We start from the raw sequence: 18,277 nt of genomic DNA, 5'->3' as shown, positions 1-18,277 counted from the left end.
ATCTACACCGTCGATGTTTCCTTCCTCGATACTCCGAAGTACACACAATCATCACCTTCTTATCTACGCGTCAGAGCTCTGCAGAACTGCTGCACCACGGCCCACCACACGTACTCTTCCTTAATCACGTGCTCGCCCTATTGTTTTCTTCTGACTTGTACGGCTTTCGGATTCCCACCTACACCATCAACTCATTCAATCTCCGGCTTGTATTCAGCAGCAACACCCCTCCTCCATCTTTTGTTCTTCCGCAAGCTCTTCATCTCTGCCATCATCACAACTCCATCTTCTGATCACGAGCTTCATCAACTCATTACCACCAGCATTGAATGTACCGTCATCTTTTCCGTCACTGCCACCATCAACTCCATCTCGATCATCATCACTTCCCTATCGAGCTCGAGTTCTCTGCCAATGATCGATGACAGTCCCTTGTTCTTCCAAAACATCACCGATCATTACTGCTATCATCATCTCGTTCCATGATCACCATCAATGGCAGCAGATTTTCTCGAGCTCTTCTCTCGATTGACAGCAACCTTCAACTCCACAGCGTCATTATCATCTCAATCAACAACAGAAAACTAGACTCAGCTCCGTAACTACCAATATCGGCCATTCTGTTAGTACGTGACTAAGATAACACACCAAGTCTTCCCAAAGACTCTCAATAACTCTAGTCCATAGGCTACAAACTAGGACTTTAAACAGTTTTGAATTCTTCTTATGTTTGTTAGGATATATTCTAAATCTGTAACAAATCTATTATCTTTCCTAATATAAATAAGAAGCATATCTCCACAGGTTATGTGTGGAAGATATTCACCAAATTCCTTTTCTAAGTTGGTATCAGAGCAGGCAATTTGCGACGAGTCTTTAGACCGCGCCTTTACTCCGCGTCACCCGATTTATTGTCCACGTGTAAGACCCAACGAGGCTACACGTGAGGGGGCGTGTTGAGATTATTAGTCCCACATTGTTTGGGCAATCTAAGATCCCGCGATTTATAATCCTCTGGGCCTCTCCACTTGTTGCCAATTGGTTTTGAGTTGGATGCCCGTATTCTAAGAGATTACCTTTCTCTCACAGTAGTACTTCCTATGATATTCCTTTGAGTTTAGTTGTGTCTGACATTTGGACTTCACCAAAGTTGTCTAGAACTGGTTTTCGTTATTACTTGTTAATTATGGATGTTTATTCCCATTATACTTGGATTTTTCCAATGGTTCAACGTTCTGAAGCCTTAAATATATTTATTCTCTTTCGAAAGCAAGTTGAAAATCTGACAAATCACAGGATCAAAATTTTTCAGTCTGACAATGCTTTAGAGTACAAAAAGTTCACCTCTTATTTGAATGATTCTGGCATTCAGCACAGATTCACTTGTCCACATACATCTGCACAAAACGGATTTGCTGAAAGGCGAATTAGACATGTCACTGAGTCTGGTTTAGCACTTCTTTTCCAAGCGGCGTTTCCCTATTCTTATTGGTCAGATGCTTTTCTAACGGCTTGCTTCCTGATAAATCGTCTACCTAAATCTAAGAGTGTCTCTGCTACTCCATTAGAGTTATTGTTCAATAAAAAACCTGACTACTCTTTTCTTAGGGTATTTGGCTGTTTAGCATATCCATGTTTACGTCCTTACAACTCCAATAAACTAGAGCCTCGGTCTTTGCCATGTGTGTTCATAGGATATAACAATGCACACAAAGGATATCTTTGTCTACATCGTGAAAGTGGACGCATATATGTTTCTCGTCATGTTCGTTTTGTTGAAGAAACATTCCCTTTCAAGGCCAAGCAGCAGCAAGGAACCCAGTCATCGCAAGGTATGATTCCATCTGACACAAGTGTTTTTCTTCATTCACCTTTTCAAAATACGTCTTATGGCTGTGCTTCCCGTAATTTACCTGAGCCTGCTGTTGTTACTTCTGCTGAGAATACTACAAGTTCTACTCCACCGGATGCTGAAAATTCACGTCATAGTTCTCCTGTTACCACTGCTACATCTCCTGGTGGATCTGCTGCTACGTCACACCAAGCCTCGGTTCCTGTTGGCTCTCCAGCGTCGCCCTCTGCAACTTTGTCTGCTGAAGCGTCTGCAGCGTCATCAGTTCCTGTTGGCTCTCCTGCTGAAGCGTCTACAGCGTCATCCACTCCATTGCTCTCTTCGTCTCAACCTCCCGCAGATATCGATGCCAGTGCAGCAATACCTACTCACTCCATGCAGACACGATCAAAGTCCGGAATAGTGAAGCCTGCCAAGAAATTCAGTCTCTTGGCCACCAAACATCCCCTGTTGGACTCCGACTTTATGGAACCTTCCTGTTACACGGAGGCTTGTAAATTACCACAATGGAGAGCAGCAATGGGTGACCAGATCAATGCTCTTATCCGAAATGGTACGTACTCACTTGTTAAACAACTGCCTGGTATGAATATCGTGGGTTCCAAATGGGTTTTTCGTGTAAAACAAAACTCGGATGGCAGCATTGATCGCTACAAGGCTCGGCTTGTTGCGAAAGGTTTTAATCAACGAGAGGGTGTTGATTACAGTGAGACCTTCAGCCCGGTTATCAAACCCTGCACTATCAGACTGGTTCTCTCTATTGCGGTAATGCATAATTGGTCTTTAAAGCAACTAGACGTTGAGAATGCATTTCTGCATGGCCGCTTAGATGAAGACGTCTATATGAAGCAGCCCCCTGGCTTTGTGGATCCGAATCGTCCTACTCATGTGTGTAAATTACATAAGTCTTTGTACGGTCTTAAACAAGCTCCGAGGGCCTGGTTCTCGAGGTTGAGTACTTATTTATTAGCTCTTGGGTTCAAGGGTTCTGTGGCGGATACATCTCTTTTTGTTTTAAAAACATCATCTTCGATTACATATCTACTTGTTTATGTAGATGACATTATAGTCACAGGCTCGGATCCACAATCCATTAATGATCTCATTCGAGATCTGGGATCGGAATTTGCTATTAAAGATATGGGGGATTTGCATTACTTTCTTGGCATAGAGGTGTTGCGCAACAATGGAGGACTAGCACTCACACAACGGAAATATGTCTCGGATCTGCTGAAGCGCACGAAGCTGGATGGAGTTAAACCTGTTACTACCCCGTTGTCGTCAAGTGAAAAAATGCGGCAACAAGGTACTGAGAAAATGTCTGATCCTACTTTATATCGCAGCGTTGTTGGTGCTTTGCAATATCTTCATCTTACTAGGCCAGATATCTCTGTTGCTGTTAATAAAGTTTGTCAATATATGCATAATCCTTATGTCGAACACTGGGAGAGTGTCAAACGCATTCTTCGCTATCTGAAGAGCACAATTGATTATGGTTTACATCTTAGCCCATCCACAGACTTTTCTCTTCAGGCATATTCAGATGCTGACTGGGCTGGTAGTTTGGATGATCGAAGATCTACTAGCGGCTACTGTGTATTTTTTGGCGGTAATCTAATTTCTTGGAGTGCTAGAAAACAGAAAACGGTTTCGAGATCCAGCACTGAAGCGGAATATCGAGGTGTTGCCATTGCGACGTCAGAATTGGTTTGGATACAGTCGTTATTAGTGGAACTGGGTTTTTCGGTTTCGGCGCCAATTCTATGGTGTGATAATTTGGGGGCAACTTATTTGACTGCGAATCCAGTCTTTCATGCACGTACTAAACATATTGAAATCGATTACCATTTTGTTAGAGAACGGGTTGCAAGCAAGAAGCTATGTGTCCGTTTCATTAGTTCACGAGATCAACTGGCGGATATTTTTACGAAAGGTCTTTCATCACCAAGATTTCAAATTCTTCGATCCAAGTTGCACATCCGTCAACTCCAGTACAACTTGAGGGGCGGTGTTAGTACGTGACTAAGATAACACACCAAGTCTTCCCAAAGACTCTCAATAACTCTAGTCCATAGGCTACAAACTAGGACTTTAAACAGTTTTGAATTCTTCTTATGTTTGTTAGGATATATTCTAAATCTGTAACAAATCTATTATCTTTCCTAATATAAATAAGAAGCATATCTCCACAGGTTATGTGTGGAAGATATTCACCAAATTCCTTTTCTAAGTCATTCTTCTTCTTCTTTGTTCTTCGAACTCGGTCCCTGAATCACCAGCAACTATAAACTCCGTCTGTATCCTTTTCAACTCATACCCCTCCTTCATCGTCGAGAAGCAATGGCAGCAGCAGGAGCCATCTTGTCATCACTGCCGTTAGCCACCTTGACCGATTTGTCGAAATCAGACAACAACCCATGTTTTCTACCACCTCCAGGAACCCAATGATATATTTAAATTCGAATATAATTGTTGATCAAAATCCATCACCGTCGTGATCATCAGGTCCCGACTGCCATCGCCTGTCTGTGGTTTAGGAATAGGGAAGACGAAGGGCCCTGAGTAATAATCTAGGTGCCTTTAACAGTATTTGAATCTGGGCAGCCCCTTAAGTAAAGGACTGGACTGCCTTTAGCAGTTCCTCTGAATTGTGTCTGCCCCTTAACCGAATGACTACCCCTTAACATACCTCGGGGGTGCCAATAGTAGTTTCCCTGGTAAATGACTATTTTGGCCTTTTAGTCTTCTAAATTCTTGTTTTGCTCATAACTTCTTCATACGAACTCAGAATGACTTCGTTCTTTCACCATTGCCTTCGTCTTCTCATCCTCTACAAAATGAAATGTAGAAATGTTGTACTTGAACGAGTTCCACTTGGTCTTTGGCCCTTCTCCACTTGTAACTAGTTTCTTTTATTGCACAATTAAGTGTTATTTCACTTCTTTTGGATGATATACCTAATAAAACACAAATAAGAGAAACAAACGTAATATACAATAATTTTCCAGAAAACCAATAAATACTAGCATGGAATTGACACCAAATATATGTATATGCACTTATCATAAGTAAATATGCATTAATATTGCATATTGCCCAAGCAGTTAAAGGTATGTTCGTATGCATAACATGCCTTAGGCACCATCTGTAATCTTTGATGATACCATTTGCGAGACCATGGGGTATATGATGCTCTACATTGATCCTATTAAACATGCAATAACCATCAAGTCCTTTTGATGTATACTCTCTAGCATTTACAAGGGGTGGTAAGCCCTTACATTTATAATATATGCTAGTAGTTTTCCAAACGCAACATTTCTTGGGAACTATAACTAATCCAAAGAGTGAAAATATCCACCAGAGACATAAGTCACTTTAATGGTTCGCATTCTGCGTGGATATATTTTTAGATCATCTTGTTTTCTTTGTAATATAGGTTGTTTACCATTTGCATCTTTAGATGGTCTCAATCCTTTGTACAATAGACTTTGTAAACTGAGTTATGTTCTTCTTTACTTTAAAAGCATAATGGGAACTAGGGGTGGTGCATCTAATATTTTAGAAAATACTTATCGTGAGATATGCTGTCACTTCGCATTATATATTTTCCCATTGTATCGTTCACTCAAATAAAGTGATGTTTGTGAGAGTTCTTTGAAAACAAAACATCATGTCACAACCAAAGTGTCGTTATGGTTATGTCAAAGCCTGTATGAGTCAATTCCCAACATTTCATCGCCGTAGTCAATATGAATTCAATAATCCAAATACTACAGTGATTTACATTTCACTAGATTGACTCATTATTTTCTCTAAAATATGTTTCCATCCACATATATTAGAGACTATAAAATATGCAATCAATTAAATTCTCATCACTGTAAGTTTCCAAAAGGTAGGTAATAATTCACGCATGAACATCCTTTGAACTTAACAAGGTGTGATTATCCCTAAGTACGTACAAAGCTTATGTGACTTTTAGTCTTTATTCCATCTCGGCAATAAATTTTGAGCAGTGCTTCGCTCGATGATCCAATCATCGTAGTCGCATTATAAGGAATAAGTTCAATAACTAGTGTATACTCCTTAAATTAGTGGGAGAAAAACCATTAGCAGTTAGACATTGAGTCTTGGGAAATTTAATAAGTGGTGTGGCCTTATTGCGTAAAAAAGTGGGATTCAAATCAAGTATTTTATGGTGAATATATGTTATGTTTCAGTGGGAATGATATATTTTTCATCCAGATATATCTCAAGTGCTTTAAAGAATTTATATATCGTGGGAATGATGTACTTTTCATTCCATAAGAGCAGACATTGGATCTAGTTTAATTAAATAGTCAATTGGTCGGGCAAAGTTCTTCTTGTCATTAACGTTGATGTCTAAAGCATGACATCCTGAAATCGGTTGCTACTATGATACACACATTACATTGCATATACCAACACCTATAACCAGGCGCATTTCCAACTCTTTCATTTATGATGGGAGCTAGAATTACATTTTAGTTAATCCCATGTTCAGTTGATACTTGTGTGTTGGCGTTATTACTACCGAAGAAAGAAGTGCATCTTTGTCTCATGATACATATGTCCCTCTACACATATTGTATTATGCCAACAAGCGTATGAATTGGTACGTCTGTCCCTTATTCGGGTTTTTTCCTTCCATTTTTAACTTTGCTACATTCAGCTTAATTAATTTGAGAAATTTCTTTATCTCAACAGATCAAGAGAATATCACTACACATGTCAACCACTTACTTTATGTGAATATATTACTAAAAATAATTGTTCACTTGTTGTCATACTTCAACATATACTAGCTCGTTAGTATCATGGATGAAATAGAGAAATAGAAATTTTCTGACTCATATCACCTTTTGTGAGTTCTTCCACGAAAATTGGAATACATGTGATTTTATTTGCAAAGTATCTTTTGAAAGTACCGACTCTTTAATAGTCGAGCAAGTGGATTATATTCCACAGAATATTAAAATTTGGGGAGAAAATATCAAGTACGCAATAGTGGTGCTCAAGTACTTTTAAACCCCGAGTAAATACATTGGAATCGAGTTGGTACAACCAATGGAACAAAAGACACCATTTAACTATAACCAGTATCATATTCAAGAGAAAAAAATAACATTAAGACCATTCTTAATGATCGAGATCAGCAATCGTAATTTAAATAAAAAAAAATAGGCACGTTGTAAAATACGAATAAATAAGCCCAGCAAGTACTCAATGTAAAAACCCACATAAGTTACTTACCTCAGACTTTGGTTCCCGTTGTATATACACAAAACCAGAACAGCCTTGGTCGTGTACAGCCCAAAACCAGGTCGGAACAAGACATAGATGAAACATGACCAGTTGGGTTGGGTCGGGAATTTTTTTTTGAATCTTTCTCGGGAACAGGCGGAACGCGAACCAGAGATTTTCTTCCACGAATTACGAGCAGACAATTTTCTTTCTCCTCGGAACAACAGGATCGCGAACAAACAGTTTTCTTTCACGGATCTTCCACGGAAGCTTTGCAAACTATTATGAACAAAATCTAGATCCTTAAATCCCTAATTATGGATGACCTTAATTTCCATTTGCAAGCTTCGCATGATTAATCAGCAAAACATTATCAAACTATTATGAACACAAAATTCTGATAACTCCCTTTAATTTTCAAGAACTAATCCGCCATGAATTCGTCAAATCAAACCAAAGAAAAATAAATTGATGTATCATAATCAATTAGTGGTACAACTTCTTTCAACATTTTTATTGAAGACCAGAAAGGAAAAAAAAATCGGCCATAGCTAGGGTTGAGTTCGTGAATGATAACGTGATTAAAGGTGAAGGAAGAAGATGTAGAGGCAAGAAGGAGAATCATCTTATTAGAGAGATTACTTGTTGTAATACATAAGTTTCTTCATATACAAATAAAAGGGGAAACAAGATGGACCGCACATCCATGGGCCATAAACCCTGTAACATTAATTTCGTAAACACTAATTTAAAATCCATAGGAAATAATACTCCCTCCGTCTCGTAAAATGTGAGTACATTAACTTCTTTTTTCTTTTTCTTTTTTACCCAAAATAAGTGATATTGTTTTTCTTTTCCTAGTGGGAAAAATAAATGCATTAGTTCAGTAGAGATTACATACTTTCAAATATGAAACATGAGCATGGTCACCTAATTCACCTATTATTTAGTTTATTCTACTGAACTTCGCTGCTTTATCAGCCATCTTATTAAAGTTTATACCAACATACTCAAATCTAGAAAAGGAAAGAGAATCTAATAAAGACTAACAATCATCTAAAATAGTTCCATTGAACTAGCTACTCTGATTGAAAGTTTTATTCAAATAGGAAATCTCAGTATTTACATCATCCGTTAAACAGGCTTTGGAGAGACATAGTCTTCTTATCGATTTGTCATCTTTAAGAAATATTAGGCTTTTCGCTTCCTCTGCTTCTCTTGATAATCCAGAGATCACTTTGCAACTCATATAGCTTCTAGGAGCATTAGTTAGGACAAATCCAATTCCAAATTAGTGAGTGTTTGAATCAAAAGACACATTATAATAATAGGTATAATACAATCATGAGGGAGATCCTCTATTTCTCCGATTTATACAGTATGATAAGAGCTATAATATTCTCATAAGGCATTAGTGGATTCAATGTGCAGTTTAATCTCATATTTGACGACATTTTATATGATCAATTTGTGTATCTTGAAAAACCTTACAATATATTTCCTTACAAATGCACCAAGCAGTAGTAAATATAAAGCTAATCTGATCAAAACGACTACTATTAGTGAGTCATTTACTTATCTAAGCAAGAATATAAATATTAGATATAGAATCCTTAAGAATTAAGTTCCATGAGGAACAACACACAAAACAGACTTGGAAAAATTACAATTAAGGATAATATATTTTGTAATTTCATTGACTATTATTGCGCATATTGCACCGAGTGTTCCGGTTGGGGATATAACTAGCAAGCTTGAATTTAGAGCTGGAGAATTCCAAAGAGATTTATAGATAAAAGTCAGGGGATTGGTCATAGTACTATATATGGGAAATTACTAGACTATAACTTGTAGGATGATTTGATAGAAGAGTACCCGCCTTAGTATGAGACCGGATAAGTCTATCGTTTCTATATATGGGAGTTTTATTATTCATTTTTTTAGTATTTCCTTGAGTGAAAGAGGACCCGACGAGATTAGATTTTGATCTCAAATTTATCCTGATAAATAAAATAATCCACATCGTGGGTAGGATTAGGATGTCATACGCAAAGTGGAGAAGCAACATTTTGGAGTCCAATTATCATCAAAAACACTAATGTTTTGACCATCTTTAACCTCCCGTATCGAATTTTGTTTGACTATATTTAACTCAGAACATATGTTAGACCAATCCCAAGATGGGATCTTGAATTTATTATGATGCAGAGGGCGACAATATAGTATTTACTTTTTATAATTATGACCCCTAACTCATTTAGGGGAATAAATAAGATTCCAAGCAGTTTTAATCAATACGTAGACCACCCGGTAACTTATGGGAATAGACTTTGTCCCATTTTTTAAGGTATACACCTTTACTATAATTCTTCCCTGATAGGCTCGGTCTGCAAGTGCACGGCGTCTAACTAGTAGACAATGGCAAGTACAGGTCGTTCCCACGAGGAGTGTGAAATACTCTATCAACTAATACCAAAAATTAAGTAATCAACAAGATAATGTTTTAAGGATTTTTAGAAATTCGGAACAAAATGAAATGATAAATAATTTAAAGTAAACAAAATGAGTGTGGGTTATTAGGTTTTCGGTTTCCATCAATTAATTATGCAAATTCTACTATTCGTTAAAAATAAATTCCATGCATTTTCAAATATTGTTTCTCCGCTATAGTTTTCTTTGCTTCATGGATAGCGATTCTAAAACATTAGTTATCAATCCTGAAACCACCAAGTAAATGAATTAATTTCATTTAAAAAGCATGATATTTTCTTGCATTGCTGGGCCCACCTTAACTGTATTTGCACAAATGACGTCATTTGGTCTCAAACATTCCTTCTGATTCTTTATATATATATAACAAGAGAACTTATGTAAGGAAAAGATATGTTAATCTTTCCTTTTTCTTCATTTGCACTTCATTTGCACGTGGTCATGGAGGTGATATTCTTCCATTCTTATGCTAACAATAATAAAGTCACTCCTGACCAATCTTAGGTGGCATTAGTGTGCTGACGTCGACTCACTTCACCATGCATTAATTGAAGAGCAAATTAAAACTTGTCTGCCCATTGTGACCTCGGCTGTGAAATAATTCTATGCTGCTGATATATATGGAGATACCAGGCCAACATAATAAGTGCTGCTGATATATAGAAATACCAGGCCAGCATAATAAGTGTTGCTGATATATAGAAATACCAGGCCAGCATAATAAGTGTTGCTGATATATAGAAATACCAGGCCAACATAATAAATGTTGCTGATATATAGAAATACCATGCCAGCATAATAAGTGTTGCTGATACATGGAAATACCAGGCCAACCCCATTTCATCATTGTGGTTGCTGATACATGGAAATACCAGGCCAACCACGTTTCATCATTGTGATTGCTGATATATGGAAATACCAGGCCAACCACATTTCATCATTGTGGTTGCTGATATATGGAAATACCAGGCCAACCACATTTTGTAATTTTCGTCGCAAACACCATTAAGTATCATATTTTGCTGTTTATTCGCTGGATGATCAAATTCACTTGTACTTTCTACAAAAGCACTAAAATAGTATTAGAAACTAAAATATTGTATCATAGCTAATATAAATATGAGTATAAAATGTAGCATTTACATGCTTATCAACACCCCCACACTTATATTTTGCTAGTCCTCGAGCAAAACATAGATATTATGCAATAGATTTTTTTCTTTTCTTTTAAAGAAAAATCCTAACAAAAGCGCCCCTCCCCCACACTTAAACATTACATTGTCCTCAATGTAATTGAGTCATCCAACGTAGAAAAAGGTGGGAAATTCTAAAATACATATGCAAAAACTAAAGAACTAAAAATAAAAGATAGAGTGCAGGGAACAAATCTGATGGGTTGGCTGAAGTGAAATGTATTTGTTTCCCGACTTGCCAGTAGCGCGTTCTCAAACAATGTGAGGTTGGTACCCCAAGGTAAGCTGCGAATTATATATATAAAGCCTGTAGAGTTGGGGATCAACCCAACTAATCTGATTAGTTGAAAACATGAATCTACAGTAAGAAAGATTAATACCCAGAGAGATAAAACTGAATCCAATCTTATTTAAAGCATAATTCGAACCTTGAATATGAAGTAAATCAGGTTCGCATATGATTACTAAAGATTTTCTAAAGAATTGAACAGTTATTGTACTCCCTAAATCTGGTTCTAAGTCAGCGGAAATAACTTCCACGATTGATATTTTTTCAAATTCACTCGCTGAACAAGGCCTCAATGGAGAAATAATATCACGACTCTTAGACCCATCATCATCTAAAATGGTTTCATTATGAATATCATCAAGACGAAAAAATTCAGAACTTAATGGCTTATGGGTCAAGGTAGGAGCATTCTCGACTGATTGAACTAGTCGAGATTCAGACAGAATTAGAGGTTCTAGTTTGGGATTCCATTTATTAGTGTCTAGCAGTTGTGTGGAGTCTAATAAGGCATTGACTTCACAAATAACACCATCATCATCAAAATCATACCCAAAATAAGCTAAGCAAACCTCTAATGGATCTTCCAAGTGGCTCTTGTAAATGTTTTGCGAGTGCATACTTTCTTTTCGCCCGCACTTCAAACTAAAGTACCTAAAAAAAATCAAACAAACTGCGTAAAAAGAACTAAAAGAAATCTAAAATAAAAATAAAAATAGATTATGTACAAAAATTAAAATAAGCTATATACGCTGATATCAACTAGTGAGTATTTTGCTACCACTCCCCGGCAGCGACGCCAAAAACTTGGTAGGCTCGGAAACCTACAATAATATACTGCAAGTGCACAGCGTCTAACTAGTAGACAATGGCAAGTACAGGTCGTTCCCACGAGGAGTGTGAAATACTCTACCAACTAATACCAAAAATTAAGTAATCAACAATATAATGTTTTAAGGATTTTTAGAAATTCGGAACAAAATGAAATGATAAATAATTTAAAGATAAACAAAATGAGTGTGGGTTATTAGGGTTTTCGGTTTCCACCTATTTATTATGCAAATTCTACTATTCGTTAAAAATAAATTCCATGCATTTTCAAATATTGTTTCTCCGCTATAGTTTTCTTCGCTTCATGGATAGCGATTCTAAAGCATTAACTATCAATCCTAAAGCATATCACGTCAAGGGATTTAACCAAAGCACACCATATCAATTGAAAAGCATAAATGATCAATGAAATCACATGAACAATAAAATACCAAGCTATATGAAGAAAAACTACTAGTCATTCAAATCATTATTGAGCATATAAATATAGAATTTACACAATTTATTGGTTTCTACCTAAACCCTAACATAAGACTAGCTAGAAATGGCTTTCTCAAAAGCCATAAACATATTAAAATTAAACTCTAGCTAATGAAAAATGAAGAATCGAAAAAAAAAGTTCAAAACCCTTCCTTTGTTGCGGCACTGTGGACGGGTGCCCCCCTTTTCATTTTGAAACAACACATAAATATAGCCTACAGATGAATTCACGTCGTCGCCACATCACCTCCCAATAGAAGTCTGCTACATGTCATGAAATACAATCCGCCCAATAATATTGTGCCGCGTGTCATAATATGACTAAACATTGTAAAGTATCAGCGAATCTCCACTTTCCATAGTATATGAAACCACCAAGGAAATGAATTAATTTCATTTAAAAAGAATGATATTTTCTTGCATGTGTTGGGCCCATCTTAACTGTATTTGCACAAATGACGTCATTTGGTCTCAAACATTCCTTCTAATTCTTTATATATATATATATTAACAAGAGAACTTATGTAAGGACAAGATATGTTAATCTTTCCTTTTTCTTCATTTTCACTTCATTTGCACGTGGTCATGGAGGTGATATTCTTCCATTCTTATGCTAACAATAATAAAGTCACTCTTGACCAATCTTAGGTGGCATTAGTGTGCTGACGTCGACTCGCTTCACCATGCATTAATTGAAGAGCAAATTAAAACTTGTCTGCCCATTGTGACATCGGCTGTGAAATAATTTCATGCTGCTGATATATATGGAGATACCAGGCCAACATAATAAGTGCTGCTGATATGTAGAAACATCAGGCCATCATAATAAGTGCTGCTGATATATAGAAATACCAGGCCAACATATTTGATCATTGTGGTTGCTGATACATGGAAATATCAGGCCAACCCCATTTCATCATTGTGGTTGCTGATACATGGAAATACCAGGCCAATCACGTTTCATCATTGTGATTGCTGATATATGGAAGTAGCAGGCCTACCACATTTCATCATTGTGGTTGCTGATATATGGAAATACCAGGCCAACCACATTTGCAATTTTCTTCGCAAACACCATTAAGTCTCACATTTTGCTGTTTATTCGCTGGATGATCGAATTCACTTGTACTTTCTACAAAAGCACTAAAATAGTATTAACAACTAAAATATTGTATCATATATAATATAAATATGGGTATAAAATGTAGCATTTACATGCTTATCATTCCCCCTACAAGAAGTCCCTTTGAGCCTTTCTATCTTATGAATAGAAGCATCAAGCGACGAAATAGAATTTCATAATAAATTGTGGGGAAATTAAACTCATAAGGAACCATGATTGGTCGGTCAACTTGTGTTGATTGTTTATTTTTTCATTTGAAAATTCTTTTGCCCAATTGTTCAACTAAGTGAACGCATGATTTAGAGCAGTTCCTATGGAATGAACAAACTTGGAGTTTGTTCATTTTGCTCCCACTATGAAATGAACAAACATAGAAAATGGATGTTCAAATGAACAGATCAGTTCATTTGAACATCGAATCGGAACATCCGGCGCGCGTTTTTTGCAAGGACGCGCGAGCTTACCACGAACGCTGGCATGTCAACTTCATCTGCGCGTCTGTACAAGAAACGCTGACGTACAATTCAGAAACGCTGGCGCACAATTCTGAAACGCTCATTACTTCTTTTAATATTTTAATACAATTGGTAGATATATAATGTGTTATAATATGTTTAAGTGGGGAACATTAATCATTGGTATATAAAAAATATATTTAAATATTTAAAATGGGAGACAATAATCATTGATTTGAGAGATTATAAAATTAAATAATATAAAAGTTAATATTATATCCAATTAAATAATTTTTACTCGTATACTTGTTAAAAGTAGGATGTACTTAGCGATAGATTCAACAACGCGCGTCTAATGGTTGCTCGCTAACTGAGATTTCCATATTGGAGAAACGAGTTTGTCCATCCACCTGGCTGAACAGATTTTTGTGTTTGGCCATTGCCATAGGAATTACTCTTAGTACTAGACTTTATATGAAAATGAGGGATGCCTAAATACTTCTCATTTAGTTACTCTTTTCTAACATTGAGAGATCTAATAAGAGAAACATAACGGTCAAGATAGATATTTTTGCTGAAAGAACATGCAGATTTTTAAAAGTCAATCATGCACCTAGAAATAAGACTAGAGTATCTGGTTACACATATAAAGTTACTAGCTTCAGTAGATATTCCTTAGTGAAGATAAGGAAATAATATGCATACAAAATATGATTAATGCTAGAAACATATTTAATAACTTTTTTTTTAATTTCTGATACGGCAAAACTATGTCCATCCCCCTGAGCAGCCATAGCTAGCTGGACTAGCCCCACTGCTAATCCAACCACCATCCCATCAACAAAATCCAATCTCAACTATATCCATAGACTGAGAATGGGGAATCCAACATTCCCTAATGGGAATCGATCCTCTTACCTCCCGCCCGCACTATGGAGAAAGGGGATGCCTTAACTACTTTTCTAGACAGTTGTTGGCGCATATTTAGTAACCTTAATGCCATGAATAAGATGGTTAGCTTCTGCATGCATGCCATATCTTGAAAAAGATTTATGCATAAGATAAAAAGATAAAGATATAATAGATCCCCTTGACTTCAAATTCTAGTAGGATTCCAAGCAATATAACAAAATCCATTAACCTAGATTGATATACTAGTGGTGCTGATACATTGGTAGATGAGATCACACTGATGATCAGAAAAACCAAACATTTTTAGTACATCAATCAGAAAGGTCCATTCGACTCTGTCAAAAGTTTTTGACATGTCAAGTTAATTTAAGACCCATAATACCAACTCCATCCTCTCTTTTTTTTTTCTTCGTAGAATGAACAAGCTCATGCGAAATAACAACATTTTTATGTATATGTTTGTTATGCACATATGAAGATTGAGATTAATAATAAGTTTACCTAGCGAAGTCCTAATCATATTGACCAGAGTCTTAATAAGTTTATGCACATAGAGCCTTAACAAGCTCATGCGAAATAACAACATTTTTTTATGTATATCTTTGTTATGCATATATCAATATTGAGATCAATAATAAGTTTACATAGCGAAGTCTTAATCATATTGACCAGAGTCTTAAAACTAATTTTATAGCCTGTATTACATAGAGATATATGTCTAAAATCTGCAGGAGTTGCAGGATTATTTGTTAGATTACTGCTCGGTCGAACTCTTTTTATTTTTTTATACCAAGTATCGATAAAATTTCTTATTTCGAGATGAAACAAAATGCATCAAAAAATCGTGGTTGGGAAGGTCGTAGTAGCAAAAGCCATTGGAATTTTTATTTTATACATCAAAAGAATTAGTTTTGTTATTAATAGACTAGGGGGGAAAGAATGACTGTAAGAAAAAATAAATAAATTAGTTTAATGTTGGTTGCAAAAAACTATATGATGATCTATTAAAGTCAAGTCTCGGACTAGGATTAAAGTATGATAGTTGAGTATCAGACATTGTTGTATAACCCTCGAAGATTCAAGAACAAGCGAAGACATTTGGAGAGTTCCATCGACAAAGAGGTATGTGTAGACTGAACCATTCTATTTACTCACGACATTTACCAATCTATCTTATGAGATTATGTCGTATAATTTTAGTAGATTTATTATTACAAAGAAGAAATTTTCGGTCAAGCTTGTCTTGATAAATATGTTGAAATATGATTCATCAGATGTTCATAGATCCTTAACAATCTTGGTCAAGAACAATTTATTGTTCATGAACTATTCTTGTTTCAATTTGATCATTTGGATATTTCCCAAGCAGTGATATTTATTATCTATGGCGATTGGGAATGTTTCGAATTTTTTAAATGGAGTTTTCAGAAATTACTAAAATTACGGTCACAAGGTAGGTACACATACCCAGTATGCGTACCCTAGTGATCTGAGTTCCGGAATAGGGTAGGTTTGCATACCCCCAGTACGTGTAACCTAAGGTTTTGAGATCGTGAATGGGAGGGAGATACACATACCCCTGGGATCTGAGTTCTTGAATTTCTAAGGGTACGCTTGAGTTCACTAAGTGGTCCATAGGTCTACAGGACTAAGTAGATGCTCATAAACTATTTTGACAAATATGTTTGGCATTATTACAACTCGTATAAACACTTCTAAGATAACTTTGTTCACTAAATCATTTTGTGTTTGCGAACCATTATTTAATTATTGAGTGTTAATGAACACGACATATGCTTGAAAGTTCAAAAGGCATATTTTCCAATAGGAACTGTCATTATACACGGTTCCAAAACCCCGAACCATAGTGTATATTCTTCCGTGTAATTTCAAGACTGATAAGTGCATATTTTACATATATTTGGTGTTAATTCTATGCTAGTATTTTTTGGTTTTCTTGCAAATTATTGTCTATTACGCTCGTGTTCTCTTATTTGTGTTTTATTAGGTGAATCATCTAAAAGAAGTGAATTGGCACTTAATTGTGCAATAAAAGAAACTAGCTACAAGTGGAGAAGGGCCAAAGACCAAGTTGAACTCGTTCAAGTACAGGATTTCTACTTTTCATCTTGAAGAGGAAGAAAAGACGAAGACAACTGCGAAAGAATGAGATTATTCCGAGGTTGTATGAAGAAGTTATGAGCAAAACGAGAACTTTGGAAATAAAAGGGAAAAATAGTCATTTCAATGGAGGATGCTATTGGCACCCCCTTGTATGTTAAGGGGAATCCATTATGTTATGGGGCATCCATGTTACAAAAGAACTACTAAATACAGTCAGGTACTTTGCAAAGGGGGAGGCTGAAATTCAAATGATGTTAAAGGAAGATGCCTCATTTACTCAGGGCTTCCACCTCCCTATTCAATTCAAACTGAAACATCCCGCACGTGCAGTTTCTTATGCATGAATATTTACTGCTCGAGTTGTTTCCATTATGATCCTCTCGCAAAGATGGAGTGTTGAGCTTTTAGTGAGCTCAAATGGGTTTGTAGGGATTAAGAAGATGAAGTATAGACTCGAGATTGTGATGTTGTTGTTATGTTGCTGTCAGTGACAATGACAGAGAATGATGGAGTTGATCGTGATGTATTTAGGTAGCAATGATGAAGATAGTGATGTGATGTCATATCGATGGGCATTGACGCTGGTGATGGCAGTCATGAGAAAGAATGGAGGAGTTTGAGTCTGTTGTGGCTTATAAAATATGTAGTAGTGATGCTGCCACTGAAGAGCTGTGGTTTACAAAATAAGATGAGAAGGTAGTGTGTGTTGATGCCTGGGGGTATCATGATGATTTGTTGGCTGCTATCGGTGATGAAGAAGAGTCCGCAGCTGCGTATTCTTGGCAGCGACAAAGAAGGAAGGGTTGGGATAAGAACTAGTAGCTAGAACAAGAATATTTGGTGAAATGTTCTACACTTGATACAGTGGATACTAATTCATTATATAGAGCCATATATGACTTCAATTACAAAATATATTACATATTTTGCATGCTTCAATTACGTACTTGACAGACGTTACAATGTCAACATAATTTGGCAGCTGTAGAATTGGAGGATACACCTACAATTACGGCTTTGATTGAGTGATAATAGATGTATCCTTAACATCCTCCCTCAAGTTGTACATGAGTTGTTTAATGTTCAACTTGTTTCTGAGATAAAGAAATCTTGGTACTGACAAACCCTTAGTGTGTCAGCTATTTGATCTTTAGTTGAGATGAACGATACCAGAAGTTTCTTGTTTGCTACTCTTTCACGCACAAAGTGATAACCAATTTCTATGTGGTTCATACGAGCATGAAAAACTGGATTAGCTATGAG

Source organism: Papaver somniferum, chromosome 4 (genome assembly GCF_003573695.1).
Source record: "Papaver somniferum cultivar HN1 chromosome 4, ASM357369v1, whole genome shotgun sequence".
In the NCBI taxonomy this organism is placed as follows: Eukaryota; Viridiplantae; Streptophyta; class Magnoliopsida; order Ranunculales; family Papaveraceae; genus Papaver; species Papaver somniferum.
Note: the sequence above shows the minus strand (reverse complement) of the source record.